The sequence below is a fragment of the Macaca nemestrina genome, chromosome 12 (genome assembly GCF_043159975.1).
Source record: "Macaca nemestrina isolate mMacNem1 chromosome 12, mMacNem.hap1, whole genome shotgun sequence".
Lineage (NCBI taxonomy): Eukaryota > Metazoa > Chordata > Mammalia > Primates > Cercopithecidae > Macaca > Macaca nemestrina.
Window position 1 is genome coordinate 2,554,526 of NC_092136.1, and position 21,193 is coordinate 2,575,718.

At 36.6% G+C, this 21,193-nt stretch overlaps 1 protein-coding gene and 1 pseudogene across 5 annotated transcripts in view; one reads left to right on the plus strand and one right to left on the minus strand.

Annotated features, from left to right (window-relative positions):
• Nucleotides 1-19,556, minus strand: part of LOC139357399 (large ribosomal subunit protein uL18 pseudogene) — a 37,541-nt pseudogene extending 17,985 nt beyond the window's left edge.
• The window catches only part of LOC105469770 (potassium voltage-gated channel subfamily Q member 1), a 402,068-nt gene that overhangs the window by 178,569 nt on the left and 202,306 nt on the right, over nucleotides 1-21,193 (plus strand). The gene's annotated exons all lie outside the window — the stretch shown is intronic.

A 21,193-nucleotide genomic window follows, 5' to 3' on the forward strand; every position in this document is an offset into this window, starting at 1 on the left:
TTCTATTCTAATTTGTCTCTGTTCTGATCTTTATTCTTTCCTTCTACTAACTTTGGCTTTAGTTTGTTCTTCTTTTTCTAATTCCTTGAGGTATAATTTTAGGCTATTTATTTGAGATATCTCTTCTTTTTTTAATGTAGGCAAGGCATTTAGCACTGTAAACTTCCCTCTTAGAACTGCTTTTGCTGAATGTTTTGCTTTTGGTATGTTGTGTTTCCACTGTCATTTGTCTGAAGATATTTTTAAGTTTCTGTTTTCATTTCTTCTTTGATTCTACCCATTGCCGAAAGTAACTTACTGAAGTCCCTAAGCATTATTGTAGAACTGTCTTTTAAACTCCAATTCTGTCAATATATTTTCTTATATTCTGGGGCTCTATATTTTGGTGTGTCTACATTTCCAATTACAAAGTCTTGAGTAATTTACCATTTTCTCAGTATGTAATGTCCTCTTTTGTCTCCTCTAACAATTTTAAAATTCAAGTTTATTTCTTTTATTAGTATACTTACCTCCAGCTTTCTTTAGGTTACTATTTGTATGAAATATCATTTTTCATTCTTTCACTTTCAATCTACTTGTGTCTTTAGATCAAAAGCGAATTTGTTATAAATAACATAGGTTGATGGTTTTCTTTTAAATCCATTCTGCTAACCTCTGCCTTTTGGAGAATTTAATCAATTTACATTTAAAGTACTTATAAAAAAGAAATTCTGACATTTTGTGCCTTTTTTTCCCCCCCTTACACTTTTTAAATACAACATTTCCTCCCTTACTGCCTTTTTTTGTGTTTGTTGATTTTCGGTAATGTACCATTACAATGCTCTATTCGATTGTCTGTATGTGTTTATGTGTATTTTAAAGACTTTATATTTTTAGAGCAGTTTTAGGGTTCAGCAAAATTGAGAGGAAAGTACAGAGATTTCCCATATACCCACTGCACCCATACATACACAGCTTTTCCCATTACCAACTCTCCCACCAGAGTGGCAACTTATGAACTTATGAGTGGCAACTTTGTTACAACTTATGAATCTGCATTTATACTTTATTATCAAAGTCCCTAGTTAACATTAGGGCTCACTCTTGGGGTATACATTCTGTGGGTTTCTACAAATGTGGAACATGTTGATATGGTTTGGCTCTGTGTTCCCACCCAAATTTCATCTAGAACTGTAATCCCCATGTGTCAGGGGAGATGGCCTGGTGAGAGGTGACTGAATCATGGGGGCAAACTTCCCCTTGCTGTTCACATGATAGTAAGTGAGTTCTCATGAGTTCTGGTTGTTTAAATGTGTGTGGCACTTCCCATCTCGCTTTCTTTCCCTCTCCATGGTAAAGATGTGCCTGCTTCTCCTTCGCCTTCCACCATGATTTTAAGTTTCTGAGGCCTGCCAGTCATGCTTACTGTACAGTCTACAAAACTGTGAGTCAATTAAACATATTTTCTCACAAATTACCCAGTCTCAGGTAGTTCTTTATAGCAGTGTGAGAACAGACTAATATACATGTATCTACCATTATAGTATCATACAGATACTGTATATTTATATACATTTGTACATTTTCACTGCCCTAAAAGTACTCTGCACTGCCTATTCATCCCTTCTTCCCCACCAACCCTTGGCAACCACTGAACTTTTTACTGTCTCCATAGCATTGTCTTTTCTGAAATGCAATATGATTGGAATCATATAGTATGTAGTATCTTCACATTGCCTTATTTCACATAGTAATATGTTTTTTAATTACCTCCCTATCTTTTCATGGCTTTATAGCTCATTTCTATTTAGTGATGAATAGTATTTCATTGACTGGATGTACTACAGTTTATCTGTCTACTCACCTACGGAAGGACATCTCGGTTGCTTCCAATTTCAACAATCACAAATAAAGCTTCTGTAAACATCTATGTGCAGATTTTTATGTGAATGTAAGTCTTCACCTCCTTTGAGTAAATACCAAGGATGTGATTGCTGAATTGCATGGTAAGAAAATGTTTAATTTTATAAGAAACCACCAATTTCAATATACTTTGGATTATTTGGGGGATATATATACACATTCAGAAGTGGAATTGATGGATCCTGTGATAATTCCATTTTTAATTTTTTGAAGAACCACCAAACTCTTTTCCACCAGGGCTGCACTACTTTACATTCCCATTAATGGTGTATGTCAAAGTGGCTGTACCATTTTGCATTCCCACCAGCAATGGATGAGTGTTCCTGTTGCCCCACATATTGGCAAGCATTTGGTACTGTCAGGGTTTTGAATTTTGGCCATTCTAATAAGCGTGTAGATATATCACATTTCTTGTTTTAATTTCCATTTCCCTAATGACATAAGATGTGGGGCATCTTTTCGTATACTTAGTTGCTGTCTGTGTATCTTCATCGGTGAGATGTCTGTTAAGGTCTTCAGTTCATTTTGTAATCAGGTTGTTTGTTTTCTAATTGTTAAGTTTTTAAGGTTCTTTCTATATTTCGGATAACAGTCTTTTATCAGATATATTTTTTACAAGTATTGTCTCCCTTCTGTGGCCTGTCCTTTCATCCTCTTGAGAGTATGTTTTACAGAGCAGACACTTTTATTTTTAACAAAGTCCAGCTTATCAATTATTTCTTTCATGAATCATGCCTTTGGTGTCATATCTAAAACGTCATCACCAAACTAAAGATCATCTAGATTTCTTCTTATGTTATCTTCTGGGATTTCTGTTTATTGTTGATTTCCAAATCTTTTATTGTGGTAAAATACACTTAACATAAAAATTACCATCCTAACCAATTTTAGTGTACAATTCAGTGAATGTATTAGATACTTTCACAATGTTGTGCAATCATCACTGTCATCCATCTCCATAACACTGGTCATTTGTAATTTTGAAACTCTATATCCATTAAACAATAATTCCCTAATTCCCCCACCACCTCCATCTCTTGAAAACCACCTTTTACTTTCTATGTCTCTGATTTGACTATTCTACCTCATGTAAGTGGAAACATACAGTACTCTTTTTGTGACTGCTGTATTTCATTTAACATAATGGCCTCGAGGTTCATCCATGTCGTGGCATGTGTCAGAATTTCTTTTTTATTTTTAAAACTGAATAATATTACATTGTATGTATACACCACATTTTGCTTATCCATTCATCCATGGACATTTGGGTTGCACTGATGTTTTAACTGGTCTAAATAATGCCACTATAATCATGGGTATACAGGTACACAAATATATCTTTGAGACTCTGCTTTTAATCCTTCTGGGTAAATACACGGAAGTAGAGTTGATGGATCAGATAATTCTGTTTTTAATTTTTGAAGGAACCACCAAACTGTTTAACATAGAGGCTGCACCATTTTGCATTCCCACTAACAGTGCACAAGGATTCCAATTTCTCCATGTCCCTACCAGCACTGGTTATTTTCTGTTTATTTGGGATTTTTTTGAGACAAGGTCTGGCTCTGTCACCTAGGCTGGAATGCAGTGGTGTGATTATGGCACACTGCAGCCTCAACCTAGACCTCTGGGCTTAAGCGATCCTCCCACCTTAACCTCCCACGTAGCTGGTACCAGAGATGGGTCTTACTGTGTTGCTTAGGCTGTGATTGTTTTTTAATAGTAGTCGTCTGAGTGTATGTAGGGTTGTAGTTTTGACTTGTATTTCCTCATGATCGGTGACATTAAACAACTTTTCATGTACAATTTCCATTTGTATACCTTCTTTGGAGATATGTCTGTCCAAGTCCTTTGCCCATGTTTTTTCTTTCTTTCTTTCTTTTTTTTGAGGAGTCTCGCTCTGTTGCCCAAGCTGGAGTGCAGTGGCACCATCTCAGCTCACTGCAAGCACCACCTCCCAGGTTCATGCCATTCTCTTGCCTCAGCCTCCCGAGTAGCTGGGACTACAGGCGCCTGCCACCACGCCCGGCTAGTTTTTTGTATTTTTAGTAGAGATGGGGTTTCACTGTGTTAGCCAGGATGGTCTCCATCTTCTGACCTCGTGATCCTCCTGCCTTGGCCTCCAAAGTACTGGGATTACAGGCATAAGCCACTGTGCCCGGCCCCTTTGCCCATTTTTCAGTTGCATTGTTTTTTGGTGATGACTTTTAGAAGTTCTCTATATAATCTGGGCATTAATCCCTTATCAGGTGTGTGATTTGCAAATATTTTATCCCATCCTGTAGGTTGTCTTATTACTTAGTTGATATTCTTTTAATGTACACAATGTAAAATTTTTAAATTTATCTATTTTTACTTTTATTGCCTGTGCAAGTACAATTTATCTATTTTTACTTTTATTGCCTGTGCCTTTGGTGTCATATGCAAGAAGCACTGCCAAATCCAATGATGTAAAATGTTTCCCCTATGTTTCCTTATAAGACTTTATAGTTTTAGGACTTTGACCCATTTTGAGTAAGTTTTTCTACACGGTGTTAGGTAAGGGTCTCAACTTCATTCTCTTTTATACATGGTGTTAGGTAAGGATCTGAACTTCATTCTCTTTAGTTAATTTTTGTACATAGTATTAGGTAAGGGTCTCAACTTCAGTTTTCCTGGCACCATTTGTTGAAAATACAGCACTTTCCCTATTGAATGCTCTTGGCACTCTTCTCAGGAATCATTTGATCATGTATACAATGGTTTATTTCTGGGCTCTCTATTGAATTCCATTGGTCTCTACATCTTTCTTTATATCAATACCACATAGTTTTGATTACTGTAGCTTTGTAATAAGTTGGGGTTTTTGTTTGTTTTTCAGACATTCTCATTCTATTGCCCACGCTGGAGTACAATGGCATTATCACTGCTTACTGCCACCTCAATCTCCCAGGCTCAAGCAATCCTCCCACTTCAGATTCTTGAGTAGCTGGGAATACAAGTGTTTACCACTACACCTGGCCGATTATTTTATTTTTTGTAGAGATGAGGTCTCCCTGTGTTCCCCAGGCTGGTCTCAAACTCCTGGGCTCAGCAGTCCTCCCACCTCAGCCTTCAAAAGTGCTGAGATTACAGGTGTGAGCCATTTTACCTGGCCTGTAGTGAGTTTTGAAATCAGAAAGTGTGAGTCCTCCAATGTTGTTCATCATTTTCAAGAATGTTTTAGCTATTCAAGGTCCCCTGAGATTCCATATGAATTTTAGGATGGGGTTTCTTCTTTCTGCAGATAACATCATTAGGATTTTTATTGTGATTCTCTTGGATTTGTAGATTGTTTTGTGTGGTATTGACACCTTAACAATATTGGTCTTCCAATCCATGAACATAGGATGTGTTTTCCCTTTATGTCTACTTTAATTTCTTTCAGCATTGTTTTATAATTTTCATTGTACAAGACTTTCACCTCCTTGGTAAAGTTGATTCCTAAGTATGTTATTCTTGACGCTTTTTTCAGCTTTTATTAAGGTATAATTGACAAATTAAAAGTGCATATATTTAAGAACATATTTTACCTACTGTGAAATGATTACTACAATCAAGCCAATTAACATATACCTCACGTAGTTGCCACATGTGTGCGTGTGTGTGGTCAGAAAACCTAAGCTATACTCTTAGCAAATTCCAAGTTAGAATATATTAACTATAGTCACCAATCTGGACATTATGTCTCAAGAACTTATTCATCTGATAACTCTACGTTTTACCCTTCAACCAACATTTCCTAATTCCCCCACTCCCTGACCCCTAGTAACCACCCTTCTACTCTGTTTCTCTGAGTTCAAGCTTTTTAGAATTCCATATGTAACTGGGATAGTGCAGTATTTGTCTTTCTGTGTCTGGCTATTTCACTTAGCATAATATCCTCCAGGTTCATCTATGTTGTCACAAATTGCATGATTTCCTACTTTTTAAAGGATGAATATTTCATTTTGTGTGTGTGTGTGTGTGTGTGTGTGTGTATGTGATGTGTTTATTTGGGATTTTGGTGATACACACACACACACAATGTTTTCTTCCTTTCTTTCTTTTTGAGACAGGGTCTCCATCTGTCATCCAGGCAGGAGTACAGTGGCACAATCACAGTTCACTGTAGCCTCAGCCTCCTGGACTCAAGTGATACTCCTGCCTCAGCCTCCCGAGTAGCTGGGACCACAGTCATGTGCCCCCATGTCCAGCTAATTTTTAAAATTTTATATAGAATAGGGTATCACTATGTTTCCCAGGCTGGACTCAAACTCCTGTGTTCAAGCTATCTCCCACCTTGGCCACCCCCAAGTACTGGGATTACAGGTACAAGCCACCATGCCTGGTCCACATTTCTTTATCCACTCATCCATAAATGAACACTATGTTGTTCATTTCTTGACTACTGTAATGTTGCAATGAACATGGGAGTGCAGATACCTCTTCAGGATACTGACTTTGTTTTCCTTAGATATACCCAGAACTGAGACTGCTGGATTATATAGCAGTTCCATTTTTAATTTTGTAAAGAAGATCTATCATGTTTTCCATAATGACTGTATCAATTTACATTCCTAACAAAAATGTATAAGGGACACCTTTTCTCCACATCCTCACCAACACTTGCTATCTTTTGACTTTTTGATAATGGCTATTCTAACAGTTGTGAGGTGATATCTCAGGGTGGTTTTGATTTGCATTTCCCTGATGATAAGTGATGTTAAGCACCTTTTCATATACCTGTTGACCATCTGTATGTCTTCTTTGGATAAATGTCTCTTCAGTCCCTTGTCCATCTTAACAGGTTATTAATGGGATTATGAAGATTTTTTTGCTATTTAGTTATATGAGTTCCTTATATATATTGATATTTATAGCTTGTCAGATATATGGTTGGAAATATTTTCTCCCACTACATGTGCTGCCTTTCCATTCTGTTGTTTCCTTTGTTGTGTACTTTTTTGTTTGATGTAGTTCTAATTTATTTTTGCTTTTTATTCCTTGTGCTTTTGATGTCACATCTAAAAAATCATCACAAAGACCAATGGCAAGGAGTTTTCCCCTGTTTTCTTTTATAGGTTTTATGGTTTCAGGTCATATGTTTAAATCTTATTCACTTTTCTGTAAAGTGTAGGGTAAGGTTCCAATTTCATTTTTTTGCATATGGATATCCTGGTTTCCCAGTGCCATTCAAGAGAGTACCCTTTCCCCATTATGTACTCTTGTTGTCTTTGTCAAAGATTAGTTGACCATAAATGTGTGGGTTTATTTCTGTGCTTTCTATTCTGTTGCACTGGTTTATTTCTATACCAGTACCATGCTGTTTTGGTTGCTATAACTTTGAAATATAATTCAAAATAAGCATGTGTAATGCCTCTTACTTTGTTCTTATTGCTCAAGAATGCTTTAGATCTTTAAAGTCTTTTGTAGTTTCTTTCAAATTTTAGGATTTTTTTGTATATGTGTGTGAACAAAAGTCACTGGAAATTTGATAGGCATTGCCTTGAATCTGTAGATCACTTTGAGTAGTATAGATATTTCAGCAATATTGATTCTATTGATCTACAAACACCAGATATCTTTCCATTTATTTGTGTCATCTTAGAATTCTTTCAATGTTTCATAGTTTTCAGTGTCTAGGTCTTTTACTTCCTTGGTTAAATGTATGCCTAAATGTTATGCAGTCCAATTTCTCTATTTTTTATTTTACCTGTGCCTTTGGTATTATCTCATATCCAAATGAAATCAATACCAAATCCAATGTCCTGCAGTTTTTGCCCCATGTTTTCTTCTAAGAGTTTTATAGTTTTAGGTCATACATTTAGGTTTGTGGTCCACTTTGAGTTAATTTTTGTATATGGAGTTAGGTAAAGGTCTCAACTTCATTCTTTCACATGAAGATATCCAGTTTTCCTGACACAATTTGTTGAAAAGGTAATCCATTCTCCATTGAATGGACATGGCGTGCTTGTCAGAAATCATGTGTTCATATATGAAAGGATTTATTTAGGAGCTCTCTTCTTTTTGATGCTATTTTAAATGAAATTGTTTTCTTAATTTGTTTTTCAGGTTGTTCATTATTAGGTGTATAGAAATGCAAATGATTTCTGAATGCTGATTTTGTATCCTGACACTTTACTGAATTAGATTATTACTTCTAACAAGTGTTTTTTGTGGAGTCTGTAGCATTTTCTACATATATGATCGTATCATCTGCAAACAGAGACAATTTTACTTCCTTCTTTCTGATTCAAGTGTATTTATTTGTTTTTCTTGCCCAATTCCTCTGGCTAGGACTTCCAGTACTGTGTTGAATAGAAGTGGTGAGAATATCTTTTTCTTGTTCCTCATCTTAGAGGAGAGGCATTCAGCTTTTCAGCATTGAGTATGATGTTAGCTGTGGGCTTTTCATATATGGCCTTTATTGTGTTGCAGTACATTCCTTCTATACCTAATTTGTTCACAGTTTTTATCATGGAAGGATGTTGAATTATGTGAACTGCATTATTTGCACTTATCAAAATGATTGTATGATTTTTATCTTTGATTTTATTAATGTAATGTATCCCATTTATTGCATATATACATTTAACTGTCCTTATGTACTAAGGATAAATCCCATGTGTTTGTGATATATGATTTTTTAAATGTGTGGTTAAATTAAGTTTGATCACATTTGATTGAAAATTTTTAAGTGTACTGTCATAAAAAATATTGGCCAGTTATTTTCTTTTCTTATATTGTCCTTGTCTGGCCTTAGTATGAGAGCAATGCTAGCCTTGTAAAATAAGTTGGGATTGTCCCCTCTTTGTTTGGGGGGAATATTTTGATCTTATACTTCCCCCTCTACATTTTATTTTTGATGCCCCAAGGTATACCTTTTAATATTGTGTATCCATTGAGAAATTATTAAAACAATAGTAATTTTTAATTATTTTTCTTTTAACCTTTATACTAGAGTTATGTGACTTATATACTACCATTACACTATTAGAGTATTCTTAAGTTGCCTATATATTTATTTATTTATCAGTGAATTTTGTACTTTCGTATGTTTTCATGTTACTAATTAGCATCCTTCCATTTAAGCTTGAATAACTCCCTCTGGCATATCTTGTAAGGTAAAAGTAGTTGGTGATAAACTCCCTCAACTTTTGTTTACCTGAGAAAGTCTTGTATCTGTTTCGTATCTGAAGGACAGCTTTGCTGTGTAATGTATTCTCAGATGGCAGTTTTTTTAATCTTTCAGAACTTCGAATATATAATTCTGTTGTTTCCTGGCCTGGAAAGTTTCTGCTCAGAAATCCACTGATAGCCTTATGGAGATTCCTGTAGATGTAAGAACTTTATTCATCTTGCCACTTTCAAAATTATCTTGTCTTCCATTTTTTACAGTTTGATGGTAATGTATCTAGGTGAAATCTCTTTTAGATGGAACCTAATTGTAATTCTTTGAGCTTCATGTACCTAGATGTCCATAAATCTGGGGAGAACCTCAGATATGGGAAGTTTTCAGCCATTATTTCTTTCAATTAGCTTTCCACCCTTTACCTCTCTCCTTTCCTTCTATAAATCCTGTGTGAACATTCACTCTCCTGCTGGTGTCCCATAAATCCTGTAAACTTCCCTTACTACCTTTTCATTCTTTATTTTTCTCCTCTACTGGATATTTTCAAATAATTTATCCTCCAGTTGACAAATTCCTCCTTCTATTTGATTAAGTCTGCTGCTGCTGCTGCTTTCTATTTCACGTTTAATTTCATGCATTATATTCTTCACCTCCAAAATGTTTGGTAATTTTTTAGGATTTCTATTTCTTTATTAAATGTCTCCTTTTGTGTATTAATGATTTCTCTCTTCTCTGGTAGCACGCTGAACTTCCTTAAATCAGTCATTTTTAATTTTCTGTAAGGCAATTAACGTATCCCAATTTCTTTGGAGTCAGTCCCTGAAAATTATTGTATTTCTCTGGTGGGTGCTATGTTTCCTTAGGTTTTCTGTTTCTTGTTACAATGAATTGAAATCTGCTCACTTGATGGAGTGTTAAGTAGGTAGGGTGCAGCAGCTGTAGCCCAGGTGAGAATATAATGGAATACACTTCTTGCAGCTCCATCAGCTGAGGTCAGCAGTGGCAAACATTACAAGGGTCCTTGGTGGACAAGGCTGAGTGTCCTGATGCTGTTGTGTAAATAGTTGTGTTCATAATATCCCTTTCAGATTGTTTGTGATTAATGTATAGAAATGCAACTGAATTTTGTATACTGACTTACTATCCTGCTACTTTGCTGAATTAATTTATTCAGTTTTTGTGGTGAGTTTTCAGGGATTTCTACATATATGATCATATCTATGAACAAATATAATTTTAATTTTTCCTTTCCAATTTGGATGCCTTTATTTCTTTTCTACATTCTCTGGCTAGAAAGTCTACTACTATGTTTAATATAATGGCTGAAGTAGGCATCTTGCTTTATTCCTGATGTTAGAGGAAAAGCTCTCAGTCTTTTCACCATTATGATGCTCCTTGTGGGTTTTTCTTCTAGGAGTCTTTTTCTTTGTGTCCTTTTATTTTTAGTCAACATGTAATAATTGTAGATATTTATGGGATATACAGTGATATTTTGATACATGTATACAATGTGTCATAATCAAATCATATTCATCACCTCAAATATCATTTCTCTGTTTTGTGAGCAGTCAAAATCCTCCATCTTTCTGTGCCTAATTTCATTTAACATATTCTCCAAGTTCATCCATGTTGCTGTGAATGACAGGACTTAATGCTTTATTATGACTGAACAATATTCCATTGTGTTTACATACCACATTCTCCATTCATCTGCTGATGGAGATTTAAGTTGATTCCATATCTTAACTGTTGTGAACACTACTGCAATAAATATGAGAATGCAAATATCTTTTCTATATACTGATTTCCTTTCCTTTGAGTCAATACCTGGTAGTGGGATTGTCAAACTGTATGGTAGTCTACTTTTAATTTTTTTGACAAACACCATAGTATTTTCCTTAATGACTCACTAATTTATATTCCCATAAATAATGTATTATTTCCCTTTTCTCTGCATCCTTGCCAGCATTTGTTATTTTTTGTCTTTTTGAAAACAGCCATTCTAACTGAGGTGAAATAATGTATCATTGTGGCTTTGACTTGCATTTCTGTGATGAGAGATGTTGAACATTTTTTCACATACCTGTTGGCCAGTTGTTCTATTTTGCACATTTCTAAATCAGATAATCTGGTGTTTTTTGCTGTTGAATTGTTTGAATTCCTTGTATATTCTGGATATTAATCCCTTGTCAGATGAATATTTTCTCCCATTCTGCAGGATCTCTCTTAACAGTTTATTATTTCCTTTTACGTGTAGGTTTTTAGTTTGATATAGTCCCATTTGTCTACTTTTGTTTTTGTTGCCTGTGCTTATAAAGTCTTACCCATAAAATCTTCGCCTGGACCCATATCCTGAAGGATTTCCCTTCTGTTTTCTTCTAGTACTGTTTGCTTCAGGTCTCATGTTTAAATCTCTAATCAATTTTGAGTTGGTTTTTTTATATGCTGAGAGATAGTCTAGTTTCATTCTTCTGCATATGGATATCCTGTTTTCCCAACATGATGCGTTTAACATAGTGTCCTTTCCCTGAAGTGTATTCTTGGCACCTTTGTCAAAAACCAGTTGTCTGTAAATAAATGGATTTAATTCTGGGTTCTCCATTCTGTTCCATTGGTCTATATGTCTGTTTTATGCCCATTGCATGCTAATTTGGTTACCACTGTTTTGTATACATGGGGGATTGCTTCCAGGCCCCCCTGTATATACCAAAAGCCATGTATATTAAAGTCCCAGAGTCAGCCCGATGTAATGCACATATACAAAATGTTAGCCATCTGTATACATGGTTTTCACTTTTGTGAATACTGCATTCTATCCTTGTTAGATTATGGGGAAAATCCACATATAAGTGAACCTACACAGTTCAAATCTATGTTGTTGAAGAGTTGACTGTATTTTGATGTCAGGCAGTGTGGTGCCTCTAGCTTCATTCTACCTGCTCAGCATTGTTTGTCCTATTTGCAGTCTTTTGTGGTTCCATGCAAGTTTAAGGATTGTGTTTTTTCTATTTCTGTGAAGAATGTCTTTTTTTTTTTTTTTTTGATTTCTCTTTTCACTCTTTTTTTTTTTTTTTTTTGACTGATACATAATACTTATGGAGTACATGTGCTATTGCTACATGCATTGAATGTGTAATGATCAAGTCAGGGTATCCATCACCCTCAATTTATCATCTGTATGTGTTAGGAACATTTCAAGTCCTCTTTTTTATTTTGAAATATACATTGCATTGTTAAATACAGCCAACCGACTCTTATCAAACATTATAAATTATTTATTCTAACTAGCTGTATATTTTTGTCCAGTAACCAACATATCTTCACCCCCCAAACATACCTTTCACAGCCTTCGGTATCTATCCTTCTACTCTACCTCCATGAGATCAACTTTTATAGCTCCTACATATGATAATAATATAAGATAATTATCTTTCTGTACCTGGCTTAAAATAATGACCTCCAGCTCCATTCATGTTGCTGCAAAGGACATGATTTCATTCTTCTTTGGTCAATTAGTATTCCATTGTATATATTTACCTCATTTTCTTTTTCCATTTATCTACTGATATACACTTAGGTTCCTGAGTCCATATCTTTGCTGTTGTGAATAGTGCTGCAATAAACATGGGGACGCAGGTATATTTTTAGTATACTGATATCTTTTCCTTTAGATAAATATCCAGTAGTGAGATTGCTGGATTATATCATATTTCTCTTTTTAGGTTTTTCAGAAATCAAACTGTTTTCTATAGTATTAATTTATATTCCCACCAACAGTGCATAAGAGTTCCTTGACATCCTCTCCAGCATTGGTTATTTTTTGTCTTTTTAATAATAGCCATTCTCATTCTGGTTTTGACTTGCATTTCCCTGATAATTACTGATGTTGAACATTTTTTTCATATACCTATTGGCTACTTGTATGTCTTCTTTTGAGAAATATCTATACATGTCTTTTGCTCACTTTTTATTGGAATTAATTGGTTGTTTACTATTGAGTTATTTGAGTTTCTAGTAGATTCTGGGTATTAGTACCTTGTCAGATGAGTAGTTTGCAAATATTTTCTCCCATTCAACCAGCTGTCTCTTCATTCTGGTGATTGTTTCCCTTGTTGTGTACAAGCTTTATCATTTAATATAGTCCCATTTGTCTATTTTTGTTTTTTGTCCGTGTTTTTGAGGTCTTATCCATAAAATCTTTGCCTAGACCAATGTCCTAAAGTGTTTCCCCAATGTCTCCTTCTATTAATAATGGTGTTACTGTTTCATGCCTCATGTTTAAGTCTTTAACCTGTCTTGAGTTGATTTTGGTATGGCAAGAGATAGAAACACTTTCATTTTTCACATGGATATCTAATTTTCCCAGCTCCATTAAGTGAAGAGGGTGCTCTTTCCCCAGTGTATGTTCTTGGCACTTTTATCAAAAATCCGTTGGCTGTAAATACATGGATTTATTTCCAGGTTCTACCCTGTTCCATTGGTCTATAAGTTTTTATTCCAAAACCATGCTGCTTTTGATGCTATAGCCTTATATTTTTAAGTCAGGCAGTGTGATGCATCCAGCTTTCTTCTTTTTACTCAGAATTGTTGTGGCTATTCCAGTTTTTTTTTTGGTTCCATCTGAATTTTAGGATTTTTTCTATTTCCAGGAAAAATGGCATTGGTATTTTGACAGAGACCGCATTGAATCTGTAGATTGCTTTGAGTAGTATGGTCATTTTAATTTTGTTAATTCTCCCAGCCCATGAGCATGGGACTTTTTTTGTGTGTTCTCTTCAATTTCTTTCATCAGACTTTTGTAGTTTTCCTTGTCAGAGGTTTCTCACCTCTTTGGTTAAATTCATTCCTAGATTTTTTGTAGTGGTTGTAAATGATAATGCCTTCTTGATTTCTTTCTCAGCTGGTTCTTTGTTGGTATATAGAAATGTGCCTGATTTTTAAATCCTGTAACTATAATCAATTTATTGATCATACTGAAGAGTTTTGATCCTTCATATTTCATGGTATCAGTTGGAATATCCCCTTTTTCATTTTTGATTTTATTCATGTAGGTCTTCTTTCTTTTCTTCTTGGTTAGTTTAGCTACTTTGTTTCTTTTCAAAATCCAATTTTGCATTTCATTGATCCTTTATATTTAGTCTCTTGTTCTGCTCTGATCTTTGTTATTTCATTCCTTCTACTAATTTTACGTTTGGTATGGTTTGTTCTTGCTTTTCTGGTTCCTTCAGGTGCATCATTAGATTATTTAAGATCTTTTCTACCTTTTTTGATGGGGGTATTTATTCGATAAACTTTCCTCTTAGCATTGCTTTTGCGGTATCCCGTAAGTTTCAGAATGTTGTGTTTCTATTTTCACTTGTTTCAGTAAATTTTTTATTTCTGCCTTCATTTCTTCTTTGACCCAATGGTCATTCAGGAGCATGTTAATTTCCATTTACTTATACAGTTTTATATTTATTTATAGTTTTATGCTATTGTGGTCTGAGAAGATATGTGACACTAATCCAATTTAAAATATATATATATTTAAAATCATACTTAGTCTCCTAACATATATCCTGGAGAGTGTTTCATGTACTGATGAGAAAAGTGTGTTCTACAGCTGTTTTATGAACTGTTCTGTAAATGTCTGTTAGGTCCATTTGGTATAAAGTGTAGTTTAAATCCAATGTTTCTTTGTTAATTTTTTGTCTAGATGATCTGTCTAATACTGGAAGTGGAGAATTGAAGTTCCCAAGATTATTGTGTTGAAGTCTACCTTTCCCTTCAGATTTGATGTTTGCCTTATATATCTGGGTGCTTTGGTTCTGGGTGCATATATGTTTAGAATTGTTATATCCTCTTGGTCAATTGATCCCTTTGTCACTATATAATGACTTTGTCTCTTTTTACTGTTTTATCTGATATAAGTATAGCTACTCCTGTTTGGTTTTTGTTTCCTTTTGCATGTAATATCTTTTCCCATTCCTTTACTTTCAACTATGCGTGTCTTTACAGGTGAGATGAGTTTCTTGTAGACAGCATTTAGCTGGGTCGTGTTTTTAAGTTCATTCAGCCAGTCTGTCTTTTAAGTAGAAAGTTTAATCCATATGCAAGGTTACTGTTGATATGCGAGGGCTTATTCCTGTCATTAATTGATTTCTGGTTATTTTGTGTGCTTTCATGAAGTTGTCATTTCACATCTTCATGTAAGACTCCCTTAAGCATTTCTTGTAGGGCCTGTGTAGTGGCAGTTAATTCCCTCAGCTTTTACTTTTAAGGGAAACACTTTATTTCTCCTTCATTTCTGACAAATATAACTTTGCTAAATACAGTATTCCTGGCTGGCAGGTTTTGGTTTTGTTTTTTCTTTCAGCACTCTGCATATATAATCCCATCATCCTGGCCTGTAAAGTTTCTGCTGAGAAATCTGTTAGTCTGCAGGTTGTTCCCTTAAAAGTGTCTACAACCTCTTTTATCGCTGGTTTTATGATTCTCTCTTAGTCTTTGGTTGGGCAATTTGACTCTAATGTGCTGTGGAAAAGACCTTTCTGAATTGTATCTATTTAGGGTTCTGAGATTCCTATATTTGGATCTAAATCTCATGGGAGATTGGGAAGTGTTCAGGTATTATTTCATTAAATAGGTTTTATAATCTTTTAGTTTGCTCTTTACCTTCTGGGACACTGAAAGTGTCACCTTATGGCACCCTGCAAGTCACATAGCCTTTGTTCATGCTTTTCTATTTTTTCTTTATTTTTGTCTGAGTCATTTCAAAAGACTTATCTTCAAGGTGTGAAATTCTTTCTTCTGCTTGGCGTGGTCTGTTACTGAAGCTTTCAAATGTGTTTTTATTTCATTCAATTAATTATTCAATTCTAGAATATCTGTTTGGTTCTTTTTATATCTATCTCTTGCACACATTTCTCATTCATACCCTGAATTGTCTTTTCTGATTTCTTTGTATAGTCTTTAGGACCTTCTTTAATATTATATTGAATTGTTCAAGGTTCCATCAATTTCTTTTTCACTGGAATCTATTGGAGAATTATTGCATTCCTTAGGAGGTGTCATGTTTTCTTGCCTTTTCATGTTTTCAGTGTGCTTACATTGGTATCTGCACATCTGGTGTAACAGTAGCTTCATCCAATTTTTTGATCTGTCTTTCCTAAGAGAGTCTTATTCCCAAAGATGTATCTATGGTGTTCTTTGGGCAGGGCACTTTGGTTTTGATTCTGGGTGCCTGCAGTAGTGTAATCTCCATGGAATTTTTTTTCAGCTGTAAACAGCACCAGTAGTGTCTGAGAGCTCCTCTCTAGTTTAGGATGCAGTTATTGGTGGAGGCTGTGGTAAAGTCTGGCTGGGGATAGGGACATCAGGTGGGCCAGTCCTCAGGCCCAGTGGCAGCAGTGGCTGGCCCTGAATGCTTATCCTTGGACCCAATGGTGGTATATGCTGGCACTAGTGTTAGCAGGTCCAGGAAGACCAACTTTGGGCCTCCAGGCAGCTTGCTCAGGTGCCAATGATGGCAGAGCTGGGCCACAGGGTGGGTAAGTCATTGAGCCCTGAGTAGCAGGTATGGCTTGGGCAATGGTGGTAGCGGTGGCAGAACAATCTTCTGCCTCCCAAGGTGTCCATGCTGGTATTGGGATGGCTGGGATAAGCTGGATGAGCTTGTCCCAAGGCCCACAGGTGGCAAATTCAAGTGAATGCCAGTTGTGGTGGTAATGGTCAGTTGGGTAGTGCAGTCCTCAAGCCCCCAGGAGTGCTCAGGTGCCAACAATACTAGATAGGGCAGGGTGATCCCTAGGCCCAGAGATGGTATGCGCTGGCACTGGGAGAAAAGAGGGTGGGACCAAGCCGGGTGGTTCTCTCCTGAGGCCCTCCAGTAATGCAAGAATGTACTGACTGTTAGGCAGGCACAGGATGATCCCTGTATACCCTGCTGAATGCTCATGCAGGGGCAGCAGCAACTCTATTGCAGCCCTACTCCTGGGGAAGTTGGGTGGGATTGCTTTCAGTGGCAGCAGCTATAAACAGGCAGTTGGGCAATGCATGCTTCAGCCCCAGGTGGTGACTATGGGCAGGGTTACCTTTTCTCAGGATGTTTTAAAATACATGGCAGCCTTGCTTCGGAGGTGGCAGAGTATTGCCAGTGGCTCATGTTTTGGCCTTGGAGGCAGCAGTCAGGGGTGGCACCCAGCTTTGTGTAGGGGATGTCCATGGGGCTCCAGGGATGAGATACAGGGATGTGGGGCCCACGGCAGATGCAGCCTGGTGGGGGCTGGGCTATCAAAATGGAACTTTCCTGAAGTTGCTTGAGGATTCAGGGGATGTGTGAATTGCCTGAGGATTCAGGGTGATCTCCCTCTCTGGGAGCTGTTCATTGCCATTGCAGAGTCTGTAGGTAGCCTCTTGTTAGTCTCAGGGCATCTATGGGTCAGCCGGTTCTCTGACTAGGATTTCACGCATCTGCTGTGGGAATGTGGACCAGAGAGGGCTCACTTACTTACCCTTTCTGCACATCGAGGAGTCTCTTCATGCTCCCAGCCAGTCCCATAGAAGCCGACTGCCTGACTCCCCTCTTATCCCTTCGTTGGGTTTTTCTTATTACTTCTCAGTTGAATGCCAGCATTCTCTCAGAGGTGATCTATATAAACCGTGATTACCTACTTGCTATTTTTGTTCTTTGTGGAGGAGGTGAGTGCCAGATGCCTCTAGTTAGCCATCTTGAAGCCCCTGCTGATATCCAGATAGGGATTTCATAGCATCTGTATATTGCTATGGGTAATATGATCCTTTTAACATTATTCTTTCAATCCATGAGCATGGGATATCTCAAAAATTTTGTAGCCTCTTAAATTACTGAAATCAGTATTTTATAGCTTTCATTGTGGAAATCTTTCACCTCCTTGGTTAAGCTTTGCTTTTTTTTTTTTTTTTTTTTGTAGCTATTGCAAATGGGATTGCTTTCTTGATTTCTCTTTTGGCTAATTTGCTGTTTCACAGAAATGCTACTGATTTTTTTTGGGGGGGGGGCCAGGCGGGGGGAATAGAGACAGGGTCTCACTCTGTTGCCCAGGCTGGGGTACAATGGTGCAATCTCTGCTCACTGCAACTTTCACCTCCCAGGTTCAAGCGATCCTCCCATCTCAGCCTCCCGAGTAGCTGAACTTCAGGTGCAGGCCACCACACCCAGCTCATTTTTTTACAGATGGGGTTTTGCCATGTTGCCCAGGCCAGTCTCAAACTCCCAGGCCCAAGCAATCCACCCACCTCATCCTTTCAAAGTGCTGAAATTATAAGCATGAACCACCACGTCCACTTCTACTGGTTTTTGTTTGTTGATGTTTTTATCCTGCAACTTTACTGAATTTGTTTACCAGTTCTAAAATATTTTGGTGGAATCTTTAGGTTTTTCTATGTATAAGACTGCCATCTGCAAAGGACAGTATGACATTCTCTTTTCCAATTTGGATACCCTTTTTCTTTTACTTGCCTAATTGTTCTGGTGAGGACTTTTCTTACTCTGTTGAATAAGAATGGTGAAAGTGGGCATCCTTGTCTTGTTCTAGTTCTAAGAGAGAAGGTGTTTAGCTTTTCCTCAGGTAGCTGGTGGGTTTGTCATATATGACCTTCATTGAGTTATGTTCCTTCTAGACATTAGGTGTTGAGTTTTTTTTTTTTTTTAAATCATGAAGAGATGTCGAATTTTATCACATGCTTTTTCTGCATCTATTCAGATGATCATGTATGTTTTGTCCTTCCTTCTATTAATGTGATATATCACATTTATTGATTTGTATATGTTGAACCATCCTTGAATCCCTGGGATAAATCCCACTTGATAATGGTATATTATCTTTTTGATGCGCAATTGGATTCAGATTGCTAGTTTGTGTGTCTGTGTGTGGGTTTTGTTTTTGAGGATTCAGCATCTATGCTCATTCAGGGAGATTGGCCTGTAGTTTTCTTTTTTGCTGTTGTTGTGTCCTTATTTGGTTTTGGTATCAAGATACTGCTTGCTTCACAGAATAAGTTAGGGAGAATCCCTTTCTCTTCAATCTTTTGGAATCGTCTGAGAAGAATTCATGTTAGTTCTTTAAAAGTTTGGTAGAATTCAGTAGTAAACCCATGCAGTCCTGAGGTTTTCTTTACTGGGAGACTTTATTACTGATTCAATCTCATTCCTTGTTATTGCTCTGTTCAGATTCTTTTTCTTCCTGGTTCAGTCTTGGGAGGTTATATATGTCCAGGAATTTATCTGTTTCCTCTAGGTTTTCTAATTGTTGACATATAGTTAGTTGTTCATAATAGTCTCTAATAATCTTTTGTATTTCTGTGGTGTCCATTGTAAGTCTCCTTTTTCATTTCTGATTTTATTTGGGTCTTCTTGGTTAGTCTAGCTAATGGTTTATTGATTTTCTGTTTTCAAAAAATCAACTTTTTGGCTGGATTTGTTGGCTCACACCTGTAAACCCAGCACTTTGGAAGGCCAAGGCAGGCCGATTGCTTGAGTTCAGGAGTTTGAGACCAGCCTGAGCAACATGGCAAACCCCCTTCTCTACAAAAAAAAAAAAAAAAAAAAAAAAAAAAAAAAAAAAAAAAAATTAGCCAGGTGTGGTGCTGCACATCTACTCAGAAGCTGAGGTAGGAGGATTGCCTGAGCCCAGGAAGCAGAGGTTACAGCGAGTCAAGATCACACCACTGCGCTCTAGCCTGGATGACAGGGCAAGACCCTGTCTCAGAGTTGCGGGGGCAGGGGGAACCTCATTTCATTGATCTTTTGTCTTTTTTATTTTTTATCTCTATTTCATTTAGATCTGCTCTGATCTTTACTATTTATTTCCTTCTAATTTTAGGTTTGATTTGTTCTTGTGTTTCTAGTTCCTTGAGATGCATTTATTAAGTTGTTTAAAATATTTCTACCTTATTGATGTGGGCGTTTATTGAAATAAATGTCCCTCATAGCACTTCTTTTGTTGTACCATATACATTTTTGTATGCTGTGTTTCTATTTTCATTTGTTTCAATGAATTTTTAAATTTTTCAAATCAGGCTGGGCGCAGTGGGTCACACCTGTAATCCCAGTACTTTGGGAGGCCAAGGCGGGCGGATCACAAGGTCAGGAGATGGAGACCATCCTGGCTAACACAGTGAAACCCCGTCTCTACTAAAAGTACAAAAAAATAGCCAGGCATGGTGGCAGGCGCCTGTAGTCCCAGCTACTCGGGAGGCTGAGGCAGGAGAATGGCGTGAACCGGGGACGCAGAGCTTGTGGTAAGCTGAGATCACACCACTGCACTCCAGCCTGGGCGACAGAGCAAGACTCCATTTCATAACAAAATAAAACAAAATTAAATCAGTTTCTTCACTGACACAATGGTCATTCAGGAACATGTAGTTTGATTTCCATGTATCTGTCCAATTTCAGAAGTTCCTCTTGTTATTGATTTCCAGTTTTATTCCATTGTGGTCTGAGAAGATACTTGATAAGATTTTGATTTTTAAAAATGTATTGAGACTTGTTTTGTGTCCTAACATATGGTATATCCTGGAGAATGTGCTATGTGCTAATGAAGAATGTGTATTCTGCATCTGTGGATGAAATGTGTAAATTTGTTAGGTCCATTTGATCTATGCAGTTTAAATCCAATATTTCTTTGTTGATATTTTCACATCCAAATGATCTGTCCACTGCTGATTATGGAATGTTGCCATCTCTAACTATTATTTTATTGGGGTCTATCTCTTTAGCACTAGTAATATTTGTTTAATATACCTGGGTACTCCAGTGTCGTTGGTTTCACACATAATTGTTATATCTTCTTGCTAAATTGATCCTTTTATAATATATAATGACCTCCTTTGTCTCTTTTTTCTTTTTCTTTTTTTTTTTTTTTGGACTTAATATTTTTTGTCTATCTACTCCTGCATGCTTTTGATGTCTGTGTAGAATATCTTTTTCTATCCATTCCCTTGCAGTCTATGGGTGTCTTTACAGGTGAAGTCAGTATCTTGTAGGCAGCATGTAATTGGGTTTTTTTTTTAAAATTCATTTAGCCAGTATCTATTTTTTACTTGGGAAATTTAAATTACTTACATTCAAGATTGTTATCAATAGGTGAGGACTTACTCCTGTCCTTTTATTGTTTTCTGATTGATTTGTATACTTTTGTT